At 36.0% G+C, this 27,335-nt stretch overlaps 1 pseudogene; it reads left to right on the forward strand.

Moving 5' to 3' along the window:
* The window catches only part of LOC116867153, a 40,503-nt pseudogene extending 19,816 nt beyond the window's left edge, over positions 1 to 20,687 (forward strand).
* Positions 20,688 to 27,335: the final 6,648 nt, after the last annotated feature.

Consider the following 27,335-nt stretch of genomic DNA (forward strand, 5'->3'; position numbering starts at 1 on the left):
ACAGATAGAAAATATGATGAACAAACTCTTTTTTTCTTTAGATTTTGACATAGAATTTAGAGTAGGTATGAAAAAGTGGCTAAGATAATAATAAAGTAGAAATGGAGAATGTCTATGGTTTGATGGGTGCAAACACCAATCCAAAGAAAGGTAGTTGTACGAGGTGCCTGGCTGGCTCAGTCTTAAACATCTGCTTTCGGCTCAGGTCATGATCCCTGGGGTCCTGGGATCCAGCTCAGCCTCAGGCTCCCTGCTCAGCAGGAAGCCTGCTTCTCCTTCCTCCCACTTCCCCTGCTTGTGTTCCCTCTCTCACATTGTGTCTCTCTCTGTCAAATAAATAAATAAAATCTTAAAAAAAAAAAAAAAACAATAAACAAAGAAAGGTAGTTGTAAAAAAAAGGTGACAACAGGCCCCCAATGGAGTCACCTATGCCAAGGCTTAACACCAAACCTAATTGCAATTTCAGCCTTTTCCAGGAATGTAATCTTATCTGGTCAGTCTGGAATTTTCTGGTCAGCACTAATGAGGTAGTCTGGCTGATAGACCCCTCCTGTCCAGTGTTTTGCTAGAATTACTCTCTTGTCCCACCTCCTTGTACTTATAAAAATCTTCCTTTCTTTTCAAATTTTTTTGTTTTACTTATTTTTTTAAATCTTCCTTTTTGAATATCTCTTCAAAGCTCTTTTTTATTTGTTAGATGGAGTGCTGCCTGATCCATGAGTTGTGGAATAAAGCCAACAATATTTTAAATTTATTCAGTTGAACTTGTTGTTTTTTTTTTTTTACCATAGTCAAATTTTCAAACCTGCACAAAGTCACATTTTCTAATTTAAGCATCCACTGTAGGCAAAACTTGGGTTACACTTTGTAGAAGATAGGACAGTGAATAAAACAAGTACCTCATGGGCAGAGAGTCCTATACTGTATCATTAATCAGCATAGTAAAGCAGTGAATCAAGAATAAGAGGAGACAAGGACCTTCGCATCTGTACCAAGATACTTTTCCCATCATCACAGCAAATACACTTTTATATAACTTACACTACAGGACTTATCTCATTTAATCCAATGAAATAGATTCTACTATAATTTTTATTTCTCATCTACAGACAAAGAAACTTGGGTCAAGAGTTGAAATGACTTGCATAAAGTTTACATGACAGTAAATAATCATTATAATGTCTTTACAAAGGGTCTTTGTTTGGTTGGTTAGACAATTGGTTGCCTTCAGGCATTAGGAATGTGTAATTTGAATGATACTTCAGCTCCCCAGGTCTTGACAAGGACAAATGGCTGGAGGGACCTCACTTATCTACATATATAAAATGAAAGACATGGAAGGTCATATTAAAGTTTCATCCCTCTTTTCAAATGCTTCAATTTTTTAGAAAATTTTATGAATATTAAATTGCAGCAACATGTTAAGCATCATAAGAGGCTACATGTAGACTTCTGTAGATCAAAAGAACCAATTTTCTCTGAAATTATGCATACCAGAATCTTCTGAAACATCCCAATAATCAACATGAAGATAATACTGCTGCCTATGAATCCCGATCCCTAATTTAAATGGACTGTATAGAAGAAAACTATTTAATATTGTATTCATTAGGGTAGGGGTCAAAACGCAGAGTCAAGGAATACTGTCAAACTCACCAGTTTGGGTTTGGATAGCTTTTCTGAAACGGTTGTTTATGTTTGTTTAAGTGTTTCCAGAAAAAACACAAAGAAAATGATAGGGGTCTAGAAAATAATAAGGAAATCCATGATTCAAAGCATATCTCGCTGTAACTCTTGAAACTAATCAATGCATGAGGAGCTCCTTGTGCTTGGTCTCTGGCTTCGTCATGAGAATCTTAATTTCTGTCTGGTTTCCACTCAATGTTTCCATGCCTACTTGCATACTTGAGTACATATCCAGTCTTTAAATAACAAAGGGATATTTAAACCCAAACAATAAATGAGAAAAGCCAGACATGGAGTGAAACGTGCTCGTCCCTTGGAGAAACCAAATGGAATTCCCAAGAACTGGTATTTCCATTGCAGCTCAGACTTCATCCCTTTTCAACAAGAGGCAGAAAATCAATGATCAGATATTGTAACTTTCCACTTCAGGGAGCACAACTTGTGTTTTTATTATAAGTATGCCAAAAGTCTTAATTCTTAAATGATGACAAATTGTCTGCATCAATAGAAGTATGATTCAGTTTCATTTATAAACGTATGTAACAGTCCCTGAAGTTCTACAGCGGCTTTGCAAGTGGGGTGTTAAATATCAAAGCAGATACAAAGGTTTATTTATCCTGGTGGAAATCTCCTCTGACATTAGAAACTCTTCTTTCCATTGTAAGCTCTTCCTTGTTTAAATAGAACACTTAACAGTTCGATGTTTTGCTAATTGTTCCTGAATTAGGACCAGAATTCGTTCCTATTTCTGGCATCATGGGGAGAAGAGAATACAGACAGCCTATGACCTGGGGGCTCCATTGCAATCTGCCTAGACAAGGTCTTTCTCTGGAAGCCCTACGGTTTCTTTCTAAAAGGCTCTCAAGAAGACTTAACATTTAGATTTCCTATGAATTTTATTCTTGTTAGAGTTTCTCCAAAAATGTCACAAGATTCTAGAAACCAGAAGGTGTAGAAAGGGAGCTCAGAGAATCCTGCCATCATAAAGACAGACTACTCTGCTGTGGAATGATTTCCTAAATCAGATTGACTCCAAAGGATGGCAGAATACTAAAAGCACCTTTTACTAAAAGCACCTAAACAGCTGTGTCAGAGATGTCCCTCATGGGCATTTTGGAGACTTGATATTCTTGTCATCTTTTATCCAAAGAAAGTATACGGGGAAATAGAATGAGTTGGTTTTAAAAAGAGACATTTAAAATTTTATATGATAGAATTGGCAGAAGAAAAATGCATTTCAGGGGAAGCTTTGATTATATAATGCTAAGCACTTTGCCAGGTATCTCCCTGTAATGCATCTTTTTATCACATTTGTTACAAAGCACTTTCCCCACTAGAAGTACTCATTTCAACCAATGTAGGGTTCATGGATTATGTAATCATTCCAGGGTCCCTTTTGAAGTACTAATTTGATTTATAAAAACATCTTCTCTTTCAGAGAAGAAAGGTTTGATTTTTGGCTTTTGCTTCTAGCAAATAACATGTTAAAAATGTACTAGAAATGCAACAACCAGATTTTTTCACATCCTAGTTGTTTTCCTCCTGTTAATGTCTTTTAATTCAGGCCATGAGTAATCGCATCATCAAAAAGTATGTGAAGATATTGGCCAAAGCAAAAGGACTATCTTTTAAGAGTAGAGGATAAAGAATTAAACAATGTGTCTTCTTAGTTAACAAATGGCTGCTTTAATTCTTATCTCTTAACTTAAAGAAGTATCCAGTTGAAAAAAAAGTATCCAGTTGAATGTCTTGATTATTTAAATTAAGAAAAATGATTTTTTTAAATTAATCTTTTTAAATTAAGAAAAATGACCATAAAAAAGGAAAAATGATTCTGGTAGACAAAATGTTGGTTCACATTTTTCATCAAATTATTTCCTATCAAGGCAGGGAGCAAGAGGAATTTGAATTACTAAAGTGAGTTTTTTGGAAAAAAAAAAAACAATAGAAAATAGGAGGAAAAGAAATTCTGCCTCTCAGTATCTGATACCTTAAATTTTCAGATACAGGAAAAGTCTCCAATAATGCCATGTAAGTTACCACCAACTATTTGTAAGGTACAAAATCACAAACTACTAAAGTACAGTGCTTTTCCTAAGATTAGTATCCAGTTCAATATGTAATTTGATTCATCATGTAATAATACAACACAAGAAAATAAATGAACACACACACACTTCTGTCTACAACACATCAAAATGGTTCCAGAAGCAAAAGAGCTGTGCTGTTTCTTAAGACAAGAATTCTCAGACAGTCAATAAATTTTACATCATTCAGTATCTCGTAAATCTTCATAGGACTCATCCCTTCAATTCAAAGGCAAGTGAAAAATATATACTATATTTTGTAGCACATTGTTGCAAATCATACTAAACATTGGCAAAAGGAATCTGTGGGATAGGAACTTCTATTAATATCCAAATAATTACTACTAATGAGGTGATTATCCAGTGCTATTATAATGGAACTACTGTGAATGGTTTATATAATAATTTATTTTAATAACTTACTATTTTTTTTTCAAAATGCATCCATTTTAAGACTTTTGTTTAAGGACATTAGTGAAAAAATATTCCTTAGAACATCATGCTTGTTGGTGGCTTTTATAACTACTCTTCTCTTTTAAAGGGCAATACCAGCGGGATGGGGAGATGTGATTGAAGCTGCAGATTTAGTGTGGCAGACAAGATGGCCCCTTCCTGCTCTCACTGCACCCTCCCCACCAAGAAATGCCTCACTAAGATAATGACAACTTTAGACTGGCAAATGCTCTAACGTGATGACAAGCACAGTCCACTTCCCTGGTAATGTGACATTCCACCACAGGCCCTGCTTCAGAGCATGACTCAAGGTGGGGAAGAGTACAGTTGTTCAAGCTGACAACAGCAGCAGCACCCCCCCCAACCTCCCCCTCCCTCCGCTCCCATCATCCTGCAGCAACTTTTTCCCTTTGCTCTAAGACTGTTTTACTTCCCCTTTAAAGGGCCATCAGGAGAAATATTGCAATAGTTGGATGCTGGTAGTATGAGAAATAATTTTTAGCCTTTTTGGTTTGAGTTGTTTAGGTCAGTTCTAAATTCACATATAGCCAACATTTTGATGATATCATATATAGTTTATTATCATGCAGCTATCCTAGGAAAAGAGTTTCCTTCATTTTATTTCCTCAGATTTCAAAATCAAACCAATGCTAGAAGAGCGTATCTATGAAAATCAGTAAAATTATCAAAATAAGTAATATTTCCCATTTAAAATATTACCCTAGATTAGCCTTTGGTTTCAGAATGATTGAGATATATTTAATCCTCTTGAGTTTTAGTTCTTTCTTTTTAAAGTCTAAGTACTTAATATACTTTTTCAAAAGTATAAGTCCTATGAAAAAAACCAGAAGATTTTAAAGACTCAGATAAACTTTAACTTAGAAATGTATTCATATATGTTCAATCTCTTTTATGAACTGACTTAAATGAGAAAAAATATAAACAATAATGGCACCGTATGGCATAGCACAGAATTATTACCCGAGGTAGTAAGTAATTTGCTATCTAAACTCTAAAAACATATGTAATCTTAGAGTTAAAATTTGCAATCTGGAGATCACAGATCATTGTACGTTAGCAAGTTTTAATATTCTTATTTTTCAGCTTTGCTCAAACACCACAAACAGCTTTTGTCTTTGGGTCCCACTGCATGACAATGGGCACATTAAGGCACATTAATGAACCCTTTCCTCAGAGACTATGCTTCCATTCATGGCCTCTTTTGCTGGACACCATCCCACCCATTGTTCCTGGGTGTCTCAGATGGCCCTGGTTCTGTTATTTAACTCTACCACTTAGACCACAGCTGTTTTTTCCAGCATTGGACTCTGACTGGAGTGCATCCAGTCTACTGGCCGAGTGACACCAATCAGATGACCTCACAAGAATTTAAATAATGCCTAAATTTAAAGGCAGAAACTGTGATTGTCTGCAGGGTGGGCAACCAACATCCTGAACCAAGCAGCACTTCCAACAACTCCCCTCGCTACAACACTGGGTTTCAGCATGCTTGCTGTAGCTTTGGCTGGTTCATTGGTTTATCTAAGATGCTTTCAGTAAGAGTCTTTATTATCTCTAAACTATGCATGGAATATATCACAAGTCGTGTACAGATCACACGCAGTCTCAGTCTTGAGGCTGCTCCAGGAGAAACGTGGATAACCCAAAATGATATGTACAGTGAGTCCTCCTAGAGGTAGAAATTTCAAAGAGAATAAAATTAAAGTTTTTAAAAGGGTGGTGACTTTTTCTCAACACTCCAAAGATAGTAACAACAGGGCTGGGATTCTCTCTATTTCCCGACTCTGGATCCAATACTTTAATATTCTCTCCATTTTCTTATAGGAGTCTAGCATGCTGTGATCCATGTAATTTTTGCCCTTTGAGTTGTAAACAATGTTCATCACATGGCTGCCACATCATTTTATAAAGCAAGATGAAAACATTGTACCTGTTTAAATGAGCCCGACACCCTTATTTTAGACATGAGAAAAATAAGGTTTGGGGATGTTCGTTGATTTCCTATGTGGAGACAGCTAGATAATGGTCTAGCTGTGGAGACCGGGTGTCAGACTCTCAGTCCACTCCACACATGCACCTAATCAGTGCAATGCTAGTTAGTTTTCTTGACACAGACTTTAAAGACAATGTGCATCTAGATGTCCTATACGTGACAGCTTAGTCTGATGCATTATGTATACTTATAATAAATAAAACACATCAAAGAGATGCGCTTCCCTCTTGATTATGTGAGTGTTTTCAAGAAAAGGAAATTGATCTTCGGAAATAAGAGGCTCCTGTATTCTACGATTAGCCAGACTTAAGCTGACTATAACAGAGAGTGTTTTCCCTCTGCCATCTCTGACTCTACATCAGGAGTGAAGAAATGTATGCCCTTACTTTTAGGATGATCTACAGGATCCTAAATACTAATTATGTACACAATCATGTCAACCTTGCTCCGATAAAATGCCATATGCAAATAGGAGTTTTAAATTGCTAGCTATTAAATCTCTTTTTGTGCTTTTGCTAAGCCAGAATATGAGTTTTCACATAGGAAGAGAGAGTTACAGAGATGTTATAAAATCAGGTTACTGAATTAAATTATCTAAGGCTCTAATTAAAGAAATGTATTTTCAGAAATATTTAAAACATGGTAGAGCATTGCCAGCATCTAGTCTTCTGTCTAGAAATTAATTAAATTTTCCAAACCAAATAGCCATCCCATAATCACCCATTACACATGCACAAAAGGTGGTGTTGTGGGCCAATATCACTGCAACCATTTCTATGCCTTGTCTATGTACCTGCTGTTGGTGAAATTTACTAAAAGGTTTGCTCTCAAATCTTAGGACTATATAACTGTTAAAAGCTAGTAAGTCCTAAATTTTATTTTAGAAGAGTTGCTTCATTTAATTTGCTTTCTAACATTTTAGGTAAATTTAAAAAAATCTCCAGGTGCACTCATCAGACTTGTTTATTTGGATAAAAAATTTACCGCTACAAAGGAGAGAGGTCAAGACAGTTTAAAATACTACCATTTCAAGGGATAAAACTCAGAATACATGGAGTGCTTAAATGAATAGGAAATTTAAAAAAAAATTCATATCAACTTAATTTTCTTTAATTCATTAATTTGGTTTGTTGTTACCTATAATATTACGTTTTCTAGTGGAACTAATTTTTCTTCTACTGTATGCTTGGAAACCTGACCTCTCAAATATCTTACTAGATATCCACCCCTTACTGAACTTTATATAAACGGAATCACATAGTACATATTCTTGCCCAGCAGGCATCAGTATGATGCTTGTCGAATCCTCCGTGTTCTATTCTGTCTCATTGCTGTATCACCCATATTGCCTATTCTACTGCTTACAGACATTCGGGGTGTTTCCATTCTGGGTCTATTAAAATTATACCCATAAGGGGAATCTGGAATATGTATTTTGTCCCAATTTGGTTTGGTATAAACCAAGATTTCCATGTCACAGGATAATATATGCTCACCATTAGTGAATAATGCCAAAGGGTTTTCAAAAGTGATTGCACTAATTTATGATCCCACCAGCTTCCATCCTTGCAAATGCTTGTGATTACAAGTTTAATTTTGCTGAACTTTAGTCTTCCTACGGGTGTATGGTTACATCTCATTGTAGTTTTAATTTGCTTTTTCTGATTACCATGGAGGTTAATTCTTCTTTTTATCTATTTACTCACCATTAGGGGTATCATATTCTGCTTGCTTAATTCTCTTGTCCCCTTTTAAAATCAGGCTCTCTTTTGCATTCACACTTACTTATAAGGTCTTCATTATATATCCTGGATACAGAATGTTGTCAGTTATAAGGGGTTTAAATATCTTGTCCACAAAGTGTCTTTCTGATGTATTAATCTTTTTAAAATTTTTTATTAATCTTTTGATTAATAGAAGGTTTTAATTCCATTGTAGTCCAGAGACAATTAGTATGATAAGTGCTGTTGGTGTCACTTTAGAGAGATCTTTGCCTATTCCAAATTCATGGAGATATTTTCTTATGCTTTCCTCTAAAAGGGTAGTGTTTTACTATACACATTTTTACTTACAAATTAATATTTGTGTGTGGTGTAATTCATTTTGCTTTATATGGATATCCAATCAACCCAGTACCATTTGCTGAAAAGACACTCCTTAATCTATTGCTCCGAAATGCCAATATTATTAAAAACCAAGTGACTATATATGTGTGGGTGTGTTTGGGAGTTTGTACCTTTGATTTATTGCCCAGCCTTGGATCAGTGCCACCTGCAATTTTGGGAGCTTCATACCAAGGGAAAATTCCCCACCTCACTCTCTTTCTTATTCTTTTATTACCACAAGGTTGCAGTGTGTTGCAATGTAAACACTCTGGGCTTTGAAATTAATCATACCTCAATTTGATTATTCCAGCTCCTAAATTTACTATCTGTTTTGCTTGAAAATGTTATGAAAACTCTGTTTCCGCATCTGTAAATGGACATATGATGAACAAGGAAACCCACACCTTGGTATTCTTGCCCTTGTATAATAAATCCTCCTCTTGAGCGTGGGCTGCACCTAGTGATTCACTGATCTAATGAATAGAATATGGCAAAAATAATGGACTACTTTCAAGGTTAGGTGACAAAGTGACTGTGGCTGCTGATGTGATGCTCTCTCTTACTCACGTATTCACTCAATCTGATGGAAACAGCTGCTAGGTTACGAGCTGCCCTATGGAGAGGCTCATATGGCACTAGCCAACAGTCAGTAAGGAACTGAGACCTGAGTCCAAAAGCCTATGAGGAACTGAATCCTGCCAATAACCATGTAAACAAACTTGAAATTGTATCCTCCTTCAGTCAGGCCTTTGGAAGAGATCACGGCCACAGCTTTCACTTTTATTACAGTCTTGTGGCAAAAGCACATGGCTAAGCCATCCGTAGATGCATGGCCCTCAGAGACTAGGAAATGATGTTTGTTGTCTTAAGCCCCCAAATTTGGGAATTATTTGTTACTCAGCAATAGATAACTAATACACAGTGTAAGCCACCACAGAGTTTACGATCCTCAGCTGGCTTTCGATATTGCTGGCTAGTTAATGAACAAGTTTTGTTGATTTTGCACAGCTAGAATTCAATTTAAAGCAATGATAGGTAATTGAGCAAGTAATAGAATCTGTGATCTCCAGAAGCATTGAAGTGACCCTCCCAACATCTACACTTTTAAATACTAGAGGAAGTGAGAGATACCAGTGATGGAAGGAATCATTAATTTTAAAAGAGTGAGCTCCTCTGTCAGCTGTTGGTGATCACCCCAATCTCATCACCAGACACATTTTGGTTGTGGTATTTAGCACAAGAAATTTTTCCTCAAAATTAAGCTATAAATGGATTCTTCTTTGAATCTCACTGCAAATTCTCCACATTACAAAGCAATTTGCAGAACCCAAATCTATCATGACTCTGGTATAAAACCTGATTAATAGTCATTATAAAAATAGAAATTCAGTTCCTTCATGCTATGGTTCTCTTTATAAATCCTAGCACCATAGTTATTTTTTCCATTAAACCATTGATCATTAGATTTAAATTTAACTCCATTTATTTATGATACACTAATTGGAGTTTCTTTCTGTCACATCTAACCAAAAGCAGTTTGATCCTATCACACCTTTATTTATTTAGGTTTTTTTTTTCTCCCCTAAACAATATATTTTTTAGTTTATAAGTATGCACTTTTCTAGACTGTTTGAAGATATTTTACATTTTTAATTAAATTTCTAGAACAATATCGATAAATAATAGTGTTTAAAACATGTGATAATTAAGATTCCTTTGAATATTTATAAACATACAGTCCCTAAAGGATATAATATAAGGGTAATGAATAAAACTGGGAAGGGAAAATAAATAAGAAAATGAGCTACGGTAGATATTATTACAAACATTTATTGCAATGATTATTGTAATGATCATTACAAATATTTATTGCAATGATTAAGATGCTTATATTCTGAATTATAAAACAGAGCCATTAAATTTAATGGAACAATCCTACCTAAAGCTCTGTGTATCTTCTGACATTTTTCATAACCCTGTGGGGAAAAAATATCACCTAAATGAAAACTAGCAATAAGCTCATTAAATCATGTCAGGATTTCCTTTCCTTTGTCACGCTTTTGTCTAATGGGCTTTCCCTTTGACCAGGGAAAGCAACAGATATGTAACACCTGGTATATCCAAAGTAACAAATGTCATTAAAACTATCTTTTGCTTTTGTGCCTCTTTTTTTTTTTTTAAATAGTTTTGAATTAGATGACTCCAATGCTGGCATAATTTTTTTTTTTTTTTTTTTTTTTTTTTTTTTTTTAAATATTTTTAAATTAGAAGGCTCCAATTGTGGCATAATTTTTTTTTTTTTTTTTTTTTTTTTTGTAATGTATCCATCATGACTCAGACTCTTTCTGAATCAGGGCCTGTGGGCCAGCCATCAACAACATTTTCCTTTTCTAGAACATGAGAGGTCTGAATTTTGCCACAGAGGCCTGTCTGCCAGACAGACAGAACCTGCCAGTGCACACAGGAAGCAGGCCTATAATTTGAATGTTTGGCTTTTCATAACTCTGGCTATAAAATAAGAATCATCAAGACAAAAAAAAAATAAGTTGGGTTGGCTGCTGGATTTACTACACAGCTGCTCAAGAAATTCTCAGGACTTTTTGACCATACTAGCAAGCAATATAAGTTCACATTAACAGTTTTAAAAGCATAGCATAACTGTCCAGTTCCACTGATGCGTCCTTTACCTGTGACACTTCTGAAAGAACTTTAGCCATGTCTAAGATCCTTCAAACACACATACACACTCACACTGTTAATTAAATGTATCTTGCAAATATTTTTGAACACTTCCTAAAGCAAGGAACTCCTTCAGTGTTCCTTTGTTTCTGGCCCTTGCAAACATTAGAATTAGTTTAATGTATTCCCAGGGGCTATTGGTGTGTTAACCATCCAGTGGGCTTTATGTGGGTATTTTTGATCATAACATCACACTTAATTTCATATTATTTTTCTATTCTGGAGGTAAAGACAATTTATTATTTATATTTATAGAATGAAGTTTTAAATGAAGAAACTCTACGTAAGCATGTCTTATGTCCTTATGTTATAAATACTAGCCTCAAATATGTTTTAACACCTTTACTGTAATTCACCTTGATCAATGAGAAAAGATTTTTAAAATCCTGCTTCAGTGAGAATAACTACCTTCCATAGGACATGAATTTTCACTTGGACTTAAAAAATATGCTGGATTCTCTCTGCCAGGAAAGAAGGATAACAGCATTGCTGGGTGGGAAAAATGATCCAAGCAAAAGCCTGGAAGAACAAAGCTGCCTGAATAGTTAGGGAACCCTAGTTTTACAGATAAAACTACAGCCATGGACAGATGGTCAGGGATGAATTTTAAGAGTTTCCATGCCATGCAATGAATTTGGGGCTTGATTCTTCGGAAGTTGGAGGGCAACAGATGCTTTTAAGCAAGTCAGTGGCCTGTTGCAGACAAATAATTGTTTGCTCACAGAAAGGGAGGAGAGAGAAAAAATGACAATAGAAAAGTCCATTTAAATTGCTATTCAAATAACAATGGTCAAGGTATTTTGGTCTTAAAAATACTTCAATCTCTTTCATCTAATTTTCTTGAAGCCTTTTCTTTCTGGCCAGGATTTAAAAAAAATTTATCATGCTGAATTTCCATTTAGCTCATTATCTTTAAACTTAAAATTGCTAGAAATGCCAATAGATTTCCAGTTCAAGGTACAGACCTATGTGATTTCTAAATGTATATAATCTGCAAATACTAATATGAGTCATCTTGCTTTAATTTTAAATCTATTAAAAAGTGTTTAAACTTTTCTCTTCTTGAATAATAAAGTCACTTTCTACTTTTGCCCAATTCCTGATGCCCTAAACTCTCAATCACATTTATAAGAAATACAGTTATATTTTTTTGAATTATATCAAAGTGAATTTTATTTCCTTTTTTTTTTTTTTTTAAGATTGATTGATTTATTTGAGAGAGAGCAAGTACAGAGGTGGAGGGAGAAGCAGACTCCCCAGTGAACAGGGAGCCTGACATGGGACTCCATCCCACGACCCTGGGATCATGACCTGAGCAGAAGGCAGACGCTTAACTGACTCAGCCACCAGGTGCCCCCATAAAGTTTATTTCTTGGACACAGTATGATTTACTTGATTTTGTGAAAGAAATTCTAGGGAGAGATCGGAATATATCCAAGAGCTATTATGAAGCCAAGACCAGTCAGCTGGCACATTTGATTCCATGTCTCACCCCTCACTGCTGTGTTTCCTACAACCTGTAAAGATGTCCCTCTTTCATCATCAGAGTCCAAAGGGACAATAACAATTACTGCAATAGGGAGCAACAGGCTAGGGAACTGACCTACCATCTTGACAAACTGCTCCAGTGGGTGGCTGGTTTAATCAATGTTACACTTAGACTGGGCCAAGGCTAGGGCTGGCCACTGGCTGTAGAGATTAACTGGAGTCAGGAAAGATAAGTTACAAGGCAAGTACTAGATCAGCTTCTGAGGCCTAGAGTCTAAGCCAATAAGCCAGGGAGCACCCTAGTCCAACACCCTACAGAGCTTCAAGGACAGGCAGAATCTGGAAAAGGTGTATATGCCTCACAATAAAAGGACATTTAAAAAGAGACAAAAAGGAAATGAGGGAAGAACATCATGCTTTGGTTTTCTATCCCCTTTGGGGGGAGGGAATGACAAGTACAAAGGCAAGAAACAGCAAGGAGGCTAGTATGGCTGGAGCAGAGTAAACAAAGTGTAGAGTGGGAGTAGCTGGACTCAGAGAGGTAGCCGGAGGAAGAGCATGTAGGGCTTTGAGGGTCAGAGAAGAGGCTTTGGATTTTACGGAGTCTAGAAAGAAATGACATAATCTGACATGTTCTTTAAAATTCATACCAACTACTGGATGAAGAATAGATTGTAGGTGTCTAGAGCAGAAGTAGGGAGACCAGTTAGTGACTTGCAGTAATTGAGGCAAGGGTTAATAGTGTCTTGAATGAGAATGGTAGCAATGGAGATATTGAAATGACAGATTGAGGATATATTTTGAGGTATAACCAACAAAATTTGCTGATGGGTTGGATGTGAGATGAAGAAAAGAAACAAGAAAGACTGTGGAGTTTTGTCTTAAGCAACTTCAAAGATAAAAGTTTTCTTTAACTGTACCATGACTTATAGAGACTACTGAAAGAGCAGATTCACGTGTTTAGGGCGAGGGATCAGGTGTGCAGTTAGGGACAAGAGTCTGAGATGTTTATTTTGTCCGTGTGAACATGTCAAGTGCGTAATTGTATGTACGAAAATGAAGTTGAGGAGAAAAGCCTAGGCTGGAGTCGTGAACTTTGGAATCTAATAGTATAGATATCATTTAGCAACATTAAATTAGAAGGAGATTACTTGAGAAGTGAATGTAATTAAGGAACAGTGGTGTTCCAAAAACTGAGTTTGGGAGGTTCCTAGAGTTAGAGACTGAGAAAATGAAGAAGAACCCACTGCAGACAGGGAAATGCTGAGTGAGATAGGAGAGAGAGTGTTGTCCTAAAATCCAAGAGAAGATAGTGCTTCAAAATAAGAGTACTAATTGACTGTGCCAAATTTTATGAGAGGTCAAGTAATTTGAGGACTAAAAATAGACTGTTAGATTGAGTAACAAAAGGTCACAAGTGGCCTTGACAAGAGTAATTTTAGCTGACTAGGCAAGAAGGACTTGTGGTGTGGGTTCAAGAGAGAATAAAATAGAGTATAGACAATTCTTCCTTGAATTTTTCTACAAAGCGGTATAACATGGACAGAAGATATTATAAAAATGGTTTTTGTTTTTGTTTTCTAGGTGAAAGATACTATAGTATATGTGTATGCTGAATTAGATGATCCCATAGAGATTGAATATTATGATGATACGCAAGGGCAGTACCCCTGGAAAAAATGGATGCTTGTACGTTCTGGGAGTAACCAGCAACCTTGTTGGGGAACGGAGTGGGACTTGTGCAGTCAATCACTCACATTTAGCTCTTCTTCCTCTCTGAATTCACCCTCATCCTAACTAGCCATGCTTTAATCTTAGAGTGTCAAACTCAAAATTTCTGACAGCATGTTAGTATTTCCTCTTCAATTTTTTATCTACTATACACACCTTCTTTCTTTCTTAGAACTGTTTGTTATGCCTATTAATATTATTAAAAAATAAATTTTAACTCATTGTAAGTACCAACGTAAAACTTTCCTCCTCTGCTCCACCTCCAAAGGTGTCTCTCACCCAGAACCTTTTCCTTTACTATGTCACCATCATGGTAAAATGTAAAGAAAAGGAAATATATATTCTGAGCATGTTAGGTGAGAAAATAAGGACTAATCTTTTTGTTTCATTGCAAATAGAATCACAAATTTTAGAAGGATATTGATTGCTCTGATATTTTGTATTATCTTTCTATGTTCTAGCTGACCCTTCTGAACATAACCTCTTGCCTTTCTGGTTTACCATATCATCCAGTACAATTCCTACATGGCCAGCCCCAAATCCTGACTTCTGGTTTACTCTATACCCTCAGCATCCAAGTCTTATGAGTATAGTTGATTTTAGGAGAAGACTTAAATCTCTGGCAGGAGAGTCAGTAGATAAAAGTTAAAGGGAAAGATAGGATTTCTGAGATCATAGTTGATAAGTTTAATCAGCTGAGAATAGCTAATAACTGCTGTTTGTTCTGTACCCTGTTCAAATTTTTAAATACTCAACAGGATAAATGCTACTGAGATGTATCTTGCAGTTATGTCAGAGAATCTGTCTGATCTTAATTACTCTAGGCAGCAATTGTTGAGTGTTAAAATAGCTAAACCTGGGTAAGCCCCCTAAAGGATTGGTCAGAGTCCAGCAGTTTTGTCAGATTAACCAATGAAACTTAAGTGCCAGAACACGTGGGTAGCTCATTCGGTTTGGCATCTGCCTTCAGCTTGGGTCATGATCTCAGGGTCCTGGGATCAAGTCCCACAATGGGCTCCTTGCTGAGCGGGGAGTCTACTTCTCCCTCTGCCTACTGCTCCCCCAGCTCATTCTCTGTCTCTGTCTCTCTCTGACAAATGGATAAATAAAATCTTAAAAAAAAAAGAAAAGAAAAGAAAAGAAACTTAAGTGCCAATCTTTCAGAGGTTGTAACCCACAGAGTTAAATTCAAATTTTGCCAGTCTGGACTCGTCCCTATATAGACCTTTAATTATATAATGAATCAGCTACTGCTCCATTTGCCTATAAACCTTAAGATAAGCCTATGAAGCATCAAATGAAGTGATGATTTGCAAATTATCTGCCTATTTGGATATGAACCACTAAACTACATAATCCAAGACCTTGAATTCTACTGGCTGTAGTTCTTTTATGGAATCATCTGATTTAGCTGGCCAGTTGGATCAAGTTGAATAAAGAAATGCTTTATCTATTAAGGATCTGTTTATGGACATCAATCCTCACAACCATTTATTGTTCCAAAAAAATACCCGCTGCTGCTGATGTTATTGTTTGTCTCCTATGTACAGTCAAGTTACTGTCACATGCATAGTTATCAACAATTGAATGTTTTGATTACTGAGTAGCTGGAATCCTTTCATTTGTCCAGATTGAACTTGATACTCCTACAAATGCTCCAGAAGATAGGAATAGGATTCTTTGTTACTTCTGAGATCTGAGGACGGGCTAAAATCTTCCTCTCTCCAGAATGACAGAGAACACCTATTCTGGCCTTACATATCTAAACTTTTATCAGTGAAGGAGATTTGTATGATTCTCTTGCACAATTTACAGCATAGAATTCACAACAGGGACCCTATGGCATTTGGACGTGCCCAAGCCCAACATGGGCCCTAGATAGTCAACTGCATTCTGCTTAGGGACGGAGAGTACTACGAAGTTAATAATGCATGAGGCTACATGCAAAATAGAGTATTATATTTTATTACCTACGTCAGGATTTCTGTGAAATTCATGACATTCTAGGATATTTCCATATTTCTTTCTGTCTAGGTAGAATTAGAGTTCTTTGCATATTCTGAGCTGAGATTATTCTCAGAGTATAATTTGCGTATTTTGTCCTAAGTAAGTTTTGATCAAATCTGAATTATATAAGCCATTTTTCTTTTATATCACTTATGCTCCAGAAAGATATTTTTGTTTTTTTTAGAAAAGAGTCACATTAATAAATAGTAAATATCACAACAAAATTAACAACCTTTACTTTCTTCATTTTTATGACTATAGTGTTAAATCTGCATTGGCAATAGTTAAACTCTTATAGCTTAGAATGAGAACATAAGCAGAATCAGGAGAGCAATTTGATAGAATTAAAAGGCTTTAGAATCAGATAAACTAGGACTGAGTCCTGGTTTTACATCCTCCTGACTATATAACCTTCCCAGCTTTCTTACCTGTGAAATTACAATAATGGCATCTATTGTTATGATCTGAATGTTTGTGTCTCCCCAAAATTTATACATTAAAATCATAACCCTCAATGTGGTAATATTAGGAGGCAGGGCCTTTGGGGATTAATTAGGTCATGAGGATAGAGCTTTCATGAATGGGATTAGGGCTTTGTAAGAAGCACACAAGAGAGAGCTTGCTTCTTTTCTCTCTCTGCTCTTTTGGTGAGGATACAATGAAAAGAGGGCCAGCTGTGAACTTCGCCAGGAACCCAACCATTCTAGCACCCTGATCTCGGACTTTCAGTCTCAAGAACTGAGAAATAAACGTCTGTTGTTCAAGCTACGCAGTCTGAAATGTATTCGTGGAGCAGCCCCAGCCGACAACTTGCAAGTCCAGATTGGATACACACAACACCCAGCACAATGCTTACCCATGGGAAACTCTCAAGGGCTCGTAACACTGCTGATGCAGTCTTTTAATCCACTTTAATTCTATCCAGCACTTAATAGGTCCCAAGTCTAGTACCCAGTTGTATGGATATGATCCACATTGTGGTGCAGATACAAAGTAAGCCAAAAATTGTGGGTCAAGGAGTTCAGTGTGTACTGAGAGAGACAGATACATGAATAATGACAATGAAATGCCATACAAGTCCAATGAGCTATTTGTGAAAATCTCTTTTGGTTACAGAGGAAATGACTAACCATGAGACGTGGAGGTTTGGAAGGGGTTCACAGAGCAGGGGACTTTTGGGCTTCGAGATTCGGCAGGAATTTTCCCAATAAATAAAATTGCTTAGTAGAGACGGCCTTAATGGGAAGCAAAGGGCACTGAATTGCTGCTCTTTCACCAGAAATACTAGACCCAAGATTTCTAGATATCCTTTGCTCTGAAGCCTCTGGGATGAGACTATTTCCTCACCACCACCCCACCTCCAGCTGCAGGCAAGACCAGCCACCACATGACCTTTAATCACTGTCCTGTGGCTTCTGAAACAAATCCCATCATGCCTCAACACCAGCTCTCCTGTATCACCACGAGAAGTCCGAGGTTCCCAGAAGACCCAGTTTCACACAGATGTTCCTCCGCACCCTGTTTCCAGCCTTCACGGATCTGACCATATCTCCCACGCTCTTGGCTATCCAAGCCCTTTCACTCAAACTTGTTTCCTGACAACAGAAAAGTCCTCTCCTTCCTTAATGTCTTCAACGAACATGTTCTTCAGATTTTTGCTGATATTTAACTTGGTTCCTGAAAACACTGCTTTCCTGGACCCTTAAAGTGAAGAACTTGTTTTTATTTTTTCCTCTCATGCTTAAGTACTATACAGGCCTGGAGCTTGAGGTAGGGTCCTTTCTGCTTCCTGTTCTTACTTCCAAACACTCCTTTCTCCCTTTGAAACTCTCATGTCTTTTGAAACATACATTCTCATACTGCACCACCCTATATCCTTCCTCGTCAGGCCCCATATGGACCTCTGAGTCATTGTTCTTCACTCATTAATACTTTTCCTGCCATTATGGTTATCTACTTCAAAACCCAGCTATACGATCCAACTATCACCTTGGCCTCTAAATTCTTTTCTTTCATTAGCTCGGATAATCTTTTTCTCCATTCTTTCTCCATGACCTAATGTCATACCTTCAAACATCTCGTTTTGATTGTCATCTCCTATTCTGTCAGTCTATTCCCTCTAGGACTCCACTCATGTAATTCACCAGCTCATCACGACCACTGATTCTTTGACCCTATAATCCATCTTTATTCATCATAACCCCATGTCTAAACATGTCATATTATCTGGCTTGTTTTTCATGATTCTGCCCTATAATTATTTCTCAAATGAATGTCTTTAACTCCCTTTTTCCTTTTTCCCTCAAGCAATCTTTCCTGCCAAAACCTAAACTCTGCTGCTCAAATCCACCTCTCTGTTGGATGCATTAATTTATCCTGCATTCAAGTGGCTAAATACTCCTAAAGAATATTACATAATCATGCTTATTGGAGTCACCCATGAACAACATCTTGCCCAAAACAGTGGCTATTTAATGTCTTCATCTGTCACTTCCTATGTGAAATTTTTTCCCTAGGTATATTTACTTATTATGGTGTTTTACAACTTTGAGCGTGTTTATGTTTAAAACCATTGTAAGTACACTTTCACATAGTGTTCCCTCTAGGTAATATTCCATGTGTCAGTGACATGACCCTTCACAACTTCTTTTTCAGCTCTTCAGAGAGTACCCAAAATGCAGGGTTTCCTTACCACTAGCTGGACCAAAACTTTAATTGCCAGAAATTGCTATGCATACTTAGTCTATCAGGCATTTGTTTCCTATTGTGTCTTGCCTTGTTTTACCACTTAAAGCCATTAAGAATATATGGCAGGATCAGCCTTTAAATATCTAGCCATCTAACACTATACCAACATTCTCTCTCACCCTGGTCCCCCATACAAGATTTTGGACCATGTGCAATTTCCCAACTTCTAATTGTCAGATATTTTTAAATGACATTTAGCTTCCTACTATCAGATACTATTAAATGCACTGACCTCAGTTCTCCAAAGCTCATGAAAGATACATCCTCATCTGAAATCATTGCTTTGTCCTGGATTTTGAATTTAATAAACCCTAAATCTAAGTCTTCTTTAGGAAAGCTGCTTTATATCTACTGCATCCTTTATTGATTTTTTACGGGGGGTGGGGCAAGAGACTATGGAGAAAGTCTCTGTTCCCTTATTTGTAGAATAATAAGAAAAATAGAACAAATATCATGAGGTTTTTGTGATGTTTTAATGAGTTAATATACAAAAATGTTTTAGTAGAATCCTAGCACATAGTAAAAATTCAGTAAATGTTCCTTTTATAATTATGATTATTATCTATACCCGTCTCTCAATCCCAGGCTTCACATTGCTAAATGCTTGCCAGTCCAAGGGAAGAATACTCATTTTTTTTCTTTTTTTTTGTTAATTGTCCTTGCTCATTTGTCATCTTTTCTTCCTTCTCTCCAGGCAATCTCTCCCAGTCTTTTATTTGTTTCTCTTCCCAGTAGGTATTTATTGGCCTCTCCCTATCCTTATTGTTAACTCTAATACTTCACTTCAATTACATTATATTCCAATTTCACTAAGATTATCTGGGAAATTTATAAAATAATAATTGTTTAATAACCATCCTAATGGTACAATTGTTTAGAAGTAAAGATTCCAACAAACATTAAAATTAATTTTAACATTTGTTAGTCATGGGAGATCTGTAGTCAGTGTATCTATTCCCTTTTCACAATTTACCAGAAGCCTTTAGTGCAATGTCTATCCAGTTTTTTGCTCTCTACTAGCTTCCACTCGAGCACTGCTCCTGCTGCACCACACTTGGGGAGAGTTCTCGGTTCCTGCTAAACCAGCATTGCCCTTGCTTCTTTCAGGTGCCCTCATAGTAATCTGCCAGGGCCTCATCAGCCATGATGATATGTTCTTCAACATCCATAAGATCTGGGAGATCCCAGATCCTATGCCTGGAGGTGGAGGGGGAGATGGTCAGTAGAACAGTGGTTAACACTGATGACTAGATCATTGGTGAAAATGCCACCTATGAAGACCCCGAGGGCAAAGGTAGCAAAAGCACAGTTGTCACTGTTGTTGATATTGTCATGAACCATCACTGGAGGGAAACCAGCTTCACAAAAGAAGCCTACAAGCTCCTCAAAGATTACACAAACTTAACCAGAGGCAGACTTGAAGAACAGAGACCAAAAAGAGCAAAACCTTTTATGACAGGGGCTGAAGAACAAACCCAGTAAATTCTTGCTAATTCCCAAAACTACCAATTCTTTATTGCTAGTAAAATGAATCCAGATGACATGGCTGCTCTGCTGGACTACTGTGAGGCTAGTGTGACCCGGTCTACGATTTTCTTAAGGACAGTTTAGAAATGGAAAAATGTTAACCAATTTGGCTGTTACTTTGGATTTATCACCTGTTGTCGTAATGACTGTTGCTTTTCATCCATACAAAACCAGGACTTAGACAAATGGGACTGAAGCCATCTTGAGCTCTTCGTTAATTTGGGGCTTGATTTACTTAGAGCAGAGGCATTGTTTTAAGGGGAAAAAACACATCATATAGGTTGTCTAAAAATAAAATGCACTCAAACTAAGACAAAAATTATCTATCAGTACTACTACATTATTAACAAGGACTGCAAATTTCAAGCCCTCTAGTGGTCAATACCATGTTGCCCATTCTAAGACTTCCTCAAAGATAAAAAATACTACACCTTCCAAAAATATTTCCACCATAAGATGACAGACCATTATCTTTGTCTGCCAAACAGTGTACCATGTTCAAGTTCAAGCTGAATAATTCATTATATCAAAAAAAGAGTTGTGAATACCAGTGTTAATTCTTAAAATCATGTACCTATCTTTACTCTTAATAAAAAAAAATAAATTGAGAAACCAAAATAAAATTGTCAATAATTCCTGCCTTGGGTTTGGGTCATATCTTTTATACTATATTTAATTTTTTATTAATATTTAATATATTTAATTTTTTATTATGTAATATAATATAGGCTTTAGGAGCAAATGTGACTACTTATTATATGCATGGCTTAGAGGAGTTAATAAATATTTCTAGGTATCAGGTTCTACTAGTTTAAAAAATCTAAATCAAACTATGAATCTTATAGGAATTATGAAAAGGAAACAAGCTTAAAATGTATACCTTAATTAGCATACTGCATGGAACAGAAAAGCGGTCATGAAATCAACAAAATAATCATGGTGCTGCTACTTTTGAGTGAGAAAGGAAACCTAACATATTTCTCAAATTTCTTACAAAAATGGTACTCTTACTGAGATTATCTAATTAAGTCTAAACTCAGGTGCATTTTATGTCTACCTAAATAATGATTATTCCAACTTTTTAAGTTGTATATAGCTTGATAAGGTGGTTACACTGTTGCAAAACTGTATGGGTTTTGTTTCTAACTTTAACACAGATACTGTGTGCCATTTTTTTCTTTAAATAAGGCTAAATCTCAAGGACTAAGGCAACATTAGGTGTGTGGTTTGTTTTTTTTTTAATAACTAATTATAAATAATGACAGTGATTACATAGAGTCAGTTTAGGACTATTACAAGTATTTAAAATAGAAATGAAAAATTAAAAGAGATGTGACAATATTAACGTAGAATATCTTACTTCTTTCAACTCTAAAAAAGTAACTTTCTGATGAGATTTTGTACTATTTAGCTGGTTATGTTTTACTTATAAAATATCCTTGTTCCACTGTGTGATTAAGTATGTGTATATTACTATGAAAATAATACAACATAGTCTTCATTCATTTTCTTCTACAAAAGAAAACATAAACCTTTTACTCATATAGACCAGGTGATTAGGTATCGTATTTCACTATAAAATCATAAACTCAAGCTTTAATGTCCTTTATATATAAGGATATACATCTGTTTTTATTTCCTTGATTTCATACCTCTGCCAAACTTAGATCTAGAAATGTTTAAAAGTAGTTCTGCAGGGTTCAACTTATAATAAAAAGGAAGCAAATTTGCCAAATAAAATAAAAGATGCCCAGTTCAATTTGTTTCAAACAGTACAGTGTTGGTGGTATAGTGGTAAGCATAGTTGCCTTCTAATTTGTTTCGGATAAGCAATGAATACTTAGTGTATGTCTCATGTAATATTTTTTTAAGAATATCTAAGTCCCAAATATTACATAGGTTAAACATATATTAAATAAAATTATTCATTATTTATCTGAAATTCAAATTTAACTGGGTACCTTGTATTCTTATTTGCTAAATCTGGTAACCATAAAAGGAAGATAAAACTTATTTTGGAAGAAAATGCAAAATAAATATTTCAACAATAATCCCTTATATTTTAATTGAAAAAAAAAGTGGGTTTCCAGTCCACTAGAAATGCAAGGTTAGTACATAAACAATCTTATGAATATGGAGAGAGAAAAAGAACTAGTTCTCCTTCCAAATCTAGAGAGTTTCTGCTGCTCTTGGCACAATTTCCATTCCAATATAAATTTATTGAGTAATTGGCTCTTAGGAGATCTCTAAGAGTTAAAGGTTAGTAGACAGTCTGAAATATAAAAATTCTAGGAATTGTGAATAAATGCCTTACCTACCAATGCCTAACCAATTCACAATTTTTAAAAAACATATCCTACTTTCTGAGTCGTAGCTAATTGAACCAGGAGTGGGAACCACTGTCAATCAAAATCTCTTCTCCAGGGATTCAGAGCTTGAACAATATTAAATTTCTTTGTGTGGCTAGACCTGATATATGCAAAACCATGGCCATTTGATAGGATCTCTACTTGCCCATATGCTGCTTTTTAGAAACCAGAAAAAGTCACCCTTTCTAGGACAGCTCGACCCTGAGGATTCACAGCTTGGCTAGCAGAACCAGACTGTATTTTAACTCTCTTGGCCGGACACCCTTGTGTAGTGAACAACCTGTACCATCTTATGGAATTGCCTTGCCATTTTATGCCTTGCAAAATAAAAAGTAGAGCACAGAAAGAAGTGTAAATGGCAGGTGATATAAGGCTACTGCTGGCACTATGATGTTTTTCTGTTTCTAAATTCTAAACCTCCTTGAGACAAAGGTCTCTTTCTCTCATTGTGTTTTGTAAAAATTCTCTTGAATATTTATAAGAAATTCCTCCATTTTCCTCCATTTTGCCTAAGGTAGATCATGTTCATTCCTGACACTTGAAAACAAAATATTGTAATTAGTTACATAAATATTGGCTTTAAAGTAATGTTTTAAGAATCACTGGCAGATTCTGATAAGATTCTGGCAATTATCTATGTTGAATTGACATTTGAATATAGCAACGTGCATTCATTTCACTTCTGGTTTGATCTTGGTTTCAGAGGCTGACAAATCCTTCCATGAACAAAAAGGTTTGCCTTAATTGCATCCAGAATGAATTTCATTTTCATTCACTTCCTATGAATAAAGAGCTCCTCAGGCTGGACCATAAGCTGTGTTGTTTGATATAGATGCCTTTCCTTTTTTGGGAACAATTTATAAACATAGAATTAGAGAGGCAGTAAAAAGAAGGAATCAGAAGGTTTTATACAAAAACAGCTTAATGACATGAAAGAAAGAAACACTGGAATAAACAGGAATAAGAATGGAACCACTTAAAATGTTACTAAGACCTCTCTGAGGGCAGTGGCTTACATTTTACCAAAGCTTTTTGTTTTGTTCTATTTTGTTCTGTTTTTATGATTGTTGGGGGGGGAACTCTGCTTTTTTCATAAACTGTGGGATCTCAAGTCTTCACAGAGCCATTTTCATAGACATTTACTTTCCTCCACGTGAAGATATAGGAAGCTGTTTTTTCATTGTCTTTCTACCATTTTATATGAGAGGCAAACTCACTCTAACACACAGTTCACTACAGACATCTTGTGTAGAATCATCTGTTGAAGCTTCCATTTCACACAGTATCATCCAGAGGATGCCCCTACCATTGTTTTCCTTCTTGACAATCATAGTTTGGGTATAAATACATACTTGGCCATCAGAGAAATTACCATTTCTTGAATCTGACCAAGAAATTTAGAATAGGTTAAAGTATCAATACTTTTTTTTTCTTGTTCTTATACTTAATCTCACCCTACATCAACAAAAATCCTGAGATCAAGTTTCTTAACTTCACTGAATAATTTATAATTTTTTTCTGACATACAGTCACATATAAAATAAAAACTTTCATCCAGTGATTGTCTAATTTATGCATCTTTGTACAGATGTTAAATTCTTAGAAAAAGCTTTGAAATCCTAGAGACCTGGATCAAATGATAGCTCTATCTGCCTTCTAGTACATGTGAACTTACAAAAACAAACATACTGTTAATTGAATCTTGTTTGCTCAAATGTACAACAGGTATAATAAGCCTTACTTTCCACAGTTCCTGAAAAGATTAAAAATATAAATATATGTAAAGTGGTTAACAAGGTGTTTGGCACATAGTAGATGCAAAATAAATAATAGTTACTATGAGGGGAATACAGATGAGCCTGATAATTTAGGTTCTCCCTTTTTAACTTGGTTTCATTTTTAATATAGAAGGTGACTAGTGGGCATCATAGAAGACTAGAGAAGTGGGCTGGTGATTTGGAGGAGAAGGTTCCATAAGTGAAACACTCAGGAGACCATTGCAGTCACTAAGCACCATGCTTATAGACTCCCTCTGTGATGATGACATATAAGTAGGAAGGAGTAAATCCTAATGGATAGCTTTTTTCCCCCAATAGGTAGTTTTAATGCAGATATTTTTAATATAGAATCTACAGGATTCCTATAGAATCTACAGGAAATAGGGAATACAAGGAAGAGATCAAACATTACTCTAAGGATTGAATTTGAACAAGTGGGGAAATGGTACCATTAGAGAGATTGAGAGTTTGGAAAGGATACACTGTGGACCAAAACAGGAAGTGCAATAGAAGAATGAGCAACTCTGGAGGGCTATAGAGGCTAGGGGTTATGATGTGGGAGTTATCTAGATGGAGCCAGTAGGCAAGGATTTTGGCATGTTATCCACTCCAAAGTAGTGGGAAAGGCCTAAATTTAAAGAAAAGGGGAAGGAAGAAGAACAAGGCAGAAATATGAATACTGTAGGAACAATTCTTAGCAGTAGAAAAACCAGAAGAACTGGAATTGAAGTCAAAGGAAGACTCATTTCAAGAGAAGGCTGTAATGGGCTATGCAGATTTCCACAGATTCTCATGAGGATGAGCCTTGAGTCAAGTTGCCTGGATTCGGTCGTTGGGAGTCCCTGGCCTAGTTAGTAGTAGGATTCTCAGACTGGCAAGAGGGATGGAAATGAGAATGCACAGACTTAAACAGATGACAGTGGTAGATTTTGATAGAACCCATCTGAATGAGATCCTTCTTTTACATTTCTTTCTTTCTTTCTTTCTTTCTTTCTTTCTTTCTTTCTTTTTTTTTTTAAGACTTTGTCTATTTATTTGACTGAGAGACACAGCAAGAGAAGGCACACAAGCAGGGGGAGTGGGGAAGGAGGAAGCAGGGAGCAAACACTTAACCGCTGAGCCACCCAGGCACTCCCTTCTTTTACATTTCTGAGGACCACTTGGAATTTGGCTTTGCCAGCCTGTTGGAAGAGCCTGGTTTGAAATTCAGGGAGTAGACCATAGAAATATGCTGAGCAAATGAGGTGTGCTGGGAACGTTAAGGAATAGGGCTTGCCTCTAGTCACTGAAATATCCATTGAGGGCTTAGGAGTTTATTAATAACTTTCCCCCTTATCACTTAATCACATTTGCAGATCCTAACCTGGATTAGTCTGTAGATGAAGTAAGAAACTAAGTTGAGGAACGAAAGTACCAGAGCCAGGGAGAAATAAAAATTGGACAAGGCCTACAAAAGAGAGGAAGGATGTATTCAGCTAAACCTCTGTAGCAAGAGGTGATAGTTACATAAGCAATATGTTTAGAAAATGGGTCATCTATCTCTCTAGAAAAGCAGTTGCTAATTGGCTAATATTATTTACCCACTTAGGCCTTAGTGCAGCTAAATATCAAAGTAGGAAATTCACTCCTGAAGAAATGACTTCCGTAGTTCATGTGTTTACTCCACACTGATTATCCCCTCAAAGAGCAGCCAAACTTACATAGCTAAATATTTTTAGACTTACCCATTTGAAAAAAATAAAGTGTATCTATGAGTATCTAGCAGTGGCATTTAAAATGAATAAAAATATGGAAGATAATATATAGTAATTTAAAGTACACCTTTTGTGGCTCTGTAGTAGAAAACTATCTCAGAGGGTTGTGAATCATAAGCAAACACTCAAAAAATATGACCTATTATTATTATCTTAGTCTAAAACTTGAGTATAAAACTTAAAGTGGTCCTTATTTCTACATTTAAACAGTTTTCTCATTCCATAAAATGAAAAGTGTCCTGTTGATTACACGATTACTGGGAAACTGACATGCAAAGAATATTTACTACTATTTCTCCATCCTTTTTTCCCCAACATCAAACAAGGAAATCTCCAGGAAGAAACCACAGAATTGATACATTCTAAGCTTCTTTTTGATTCTGGAATGTACATTCTAATTCTCAAATATATGCAATATATAATCTAATTCTCAAATATATGCAAATTCAAAAGTTTTATCTCTTTAGAACATTCATTGCTTTTAGTACACACATAAAAGGTATTCAGTGAAGGAAAATCCAAAAACACTGGAAAGAAATAATTCATACACCTACCCCCAAAGATATTCACAGTTAAAATTTAGGAAATTGAAGTTTGAGAATTTTATTTATCTCTCATCTCTCACTTAGCTCTCTCTATCCATCCATCCATCCATCCATCCATCCAAATAACAAACATAAACCAAATAGAAAACTGAGACTAAGCTATACAAAACTAAATTGGGATTAAAATAGACTCTTCAGTTACTTGAATTTTTAGTTAACATATTGTGACATTTTTCCATGCCAGAATTTTGCAAAGCACAATTTGATGCAATGATAGCTGCATATATTTTATTGTACAACTTG

The sequence above is a fragment of the Lontra canadensis genome, unplaced genomic scaffold, assembly GCF_010015895.1.
Source record: "Lontra canadensis isolate GAN:19392208 unplaced genomic scaffold, GSC_riverotter_1.0 scaffold1, whole genome shotgun sequence".
NCBI lineage: Eukaryota > Metazoa > Chordata > Mammalia > Carnivora > Mustelidae > Lontra > Lontra canadensis.